Source organism: Lactuca serriola, chromosome 8 (assembly GCF_051521515.1).
Source record: "Lactuca serriola cultivar US96UC23 chromosome 8, Lser_US96UC23_V15, whole genome shotgun sequence".
NCBI classification, from domain to species: Eukaryota; Viridiplantae; Streptophyta; class Magnoliopsida; order Asterales; family Asteraceae; genus Lactuca; species Lactuca serriola.
Window position 1 is genome coordinate 234,821,409 of NC_136415.1, and position 2,854 is coordinate 234,824,262.

At 38.5% G+C, this 2,854-nt stretch overlaps 1 non-coding gene across 1 annotated transcript; it reads left to right on the plus strand.

The window, feature by feature from the left end:
• Positions 1 to 655: 655 nt before the first annotated feature.
• On the plus strand, positions 656 to 762 carry LOC145071649 (small nucleolar RNA R71). The gene has a single exon (XR_013690656.1). It is a non-coding gene; the product is annotated as a small nucleolar RNA R71 (small nucleolar RNA).
• Positions 763 to 2,854: the final 2,092 nt, after the last annotated feature.

Here is a 2,854-nt window from a genome sequence, read left to right on the forward strand (position 1 = left end):
GTTAACTAGTGTAATTAATTGCCCGATTTGACTCTCAATGTTTTTTATGGACGCTTGTTGGTTTCTAATGGTAACATCAGTTGCATTGTGTCGTTTTTTAGAAGCCTCGATGAACCTATTAATCATAAACTCAAAGTCTATCTTCTTCTCGGGCGGTGGTTGTTATTTTTAGTAGAAGCCCTGTCCAGTTTGCCAATATTTTTCTTCTTTTTGCTTATTGTATTCTTCATATGGCAACCATTCTTTCATTGTCTTTCTCCAATCTTCATCAAAACGGTCTCCACTAGAATAACAAATTTGAACCCTTCTATTCCCACTTGCTTCTAAATGGAAATCCTTGGTAAAGTGTAGATCATTGCATTTTCCACAACCCACACGTATTGCGTGTATAAATCGATCAATTTTCTTCGTTCTTCGATCCATTTTATTTAACATTGCAAAAATTGTCGCCATGTCTTCCGAAGCACCATTTCCAATTCCCTTTGCTCCGTCTTGTCAAGGGTTGTAGTATTCTCTTGAATGCTTTGAAAACTCTTCTATTAGCTCTTCAATGGTAGCGAGATTCTTCTTTGTAAGAGGTCCTTGAGAATCGAGGAGTTGCCTTGTCATCACGTTTACCCCATCATAAAATATAGATACTTCTTGTTGCTCATTAAGATCATTTTAGGGACAATTTCTTAGTAATCCCTTTTATCTTTCCCATGCTTCATATAAAGATTCCCTCGCTTGTTGCTCAAAATTGGCTATGACCTTCTTAAGTTTAGAAACCTTCAATGGTGGGCAAAATTTTTGTAGGAATTCTTCACGTATTTGTGCCATGTTGTAATTGCACCCGGTGGGAGTGTGTTCAACCAATCTTTAGCCGCTCATTTGAAAGTTATTGGAAGCATTCTTAACAACACCATTTCTCTTGGTACATTAGGAATATTAAAATAATCGGCGATGTCATTGACTTTATCAAGGTGTTTGTATGAATCTTCATGATATTTTCCATAGAATAGGATATCTTTTAGCGTGGAAAGGATGTGTCCCTTGCGCTCAAAGTTTGCAGTAGAGGGAATTTTAGGTTGCACAACGCCGAGACCGGTGTCCTCATGAATTCTCTTCTTGTATGCCTCCATCGTCATGTCAGCAATGTTTTCCATGTTGTTTTTGGGCTCGCTTTCGGGTTCACTACTTTTGTCTGATTCTGTTTTGGGCTCGCAACCAACTTCCTTTTTGTTAGGAGTCTTCTCCAAGCTTTCAAACTTGTTTTCGTTTATCGACTTGTTGCTTGATTCTCCAATGTGTATGTTCTTCTTTTTATGAAATGCTGACTCTGGATTGTCAAATGGTGTCTTCGATCCGCCGGTCATATACTATTGAAACAAAACAAAAACAAAAACGTAAAAACGAACTACAATAAAATAAAATAAGATGAGATTGCAGGTCTCACGTCGTGAGCGTGTATGCTCACGTTGTGAGGACTGAAATTCAGGAAATCTAAACTAATGTAGAAAATTAACTTTTTTTTGTGAGTTTTACCCCACGAAAATGATCGATTAATCTAAAGAAATTAAACTAACAATTGAAATAGCCGTTCACCGACAATGACGCCAAAAACTTGATGTGCACAGATTATACTAATCTAGCTTTAAATTTGTAAACCTAACTAATTATCCACTAATGCATCTATAGGTAGTGTACCTATTTAGTTTATAGAATAGTAAAGTAAGTTGGTTATCGAACTCAGGAAACAGATTTAGCTAATAATTTAACTACTAAAAATTAATTTGAAAACATGTAACTAGAATAGTAGTAAGTTGGTTATCGAACCTGTTTGATCAAGTCACGATCTGAAGGCACCATGTATCCTATGGATGTCTCTCTCATCATTGGAAAACCACAGTTGTGTTTTCTCTCCAAAGTTGTATCCAAAGTTAGCTGGTTATGGCACCGCAAGCTCGCTCATCTCAACTTCAAGTATATCAACACCTTGGTTACTGGAGAGCTAGTCAGAGGATTACCCATTCTCAAGTTCAGCAATGACACTCTATGTCCCGCTTGTGAATGTTGTAAGCAGTCCAAGGCAAGTCACCCCATGGTGATTGACTCGTCAATATCTGAACCACTTGAACTTCTACACATTGATCTCTGCGGTCCATCAACCGTAGCCAGTCTTCATCACAAAAAGTACATACTGGTTATAGTTGATGACTTTACTCGATTCACTTGGGTATTCTTCCTCAGACTCAAATCCGAAACACCTCAGATTCTCATCAACTTCATCAAAGAAATAGAACTCCATATCAAGCTGCCTGTTAGACGCATCCGCAGTGATAATGGAACCGAATTCTCTAACCATCCACTCAACAGCTTCTTGGTGTCTAAAGGTATCACTCACAACTTCTCAGCTCCTTATACACCTCAACAAAATGGTGTAGTAGAGAGAAGGAACCGTACTCTAGTTGAAGCAGCCAAATCCATGCTCAACTTCGCACACCTTCCTCTTTACTTTTCGGCTGAAGCCGTATCAACTACATGCTTTGTTCAAAACCGAAGCATCGTGTGCAAACGCCTCAATAAAACACCATATGAAGGTCTCAACAACCGGAAACCAAATGTCCGTTTCTTTCATATCTTTGGGTGTAGATGTTTTGTGATCAATAACAGAGATCAACTTAACAAATTTGCACCGAAGTTCGATGAAGGCATTTTTCTTGGTTATTCTACGAATAAGGTTGCTTACCAGGTTCTCATCAGACGTACGAGGCTAATCATTGAAAGTTTCGATGTGAAGTTCGATGACTCTTACATCCGCAACACCCCTCCATCTACTGAAACCACTGCCATCATGGAAAGTGACATTCCTGCT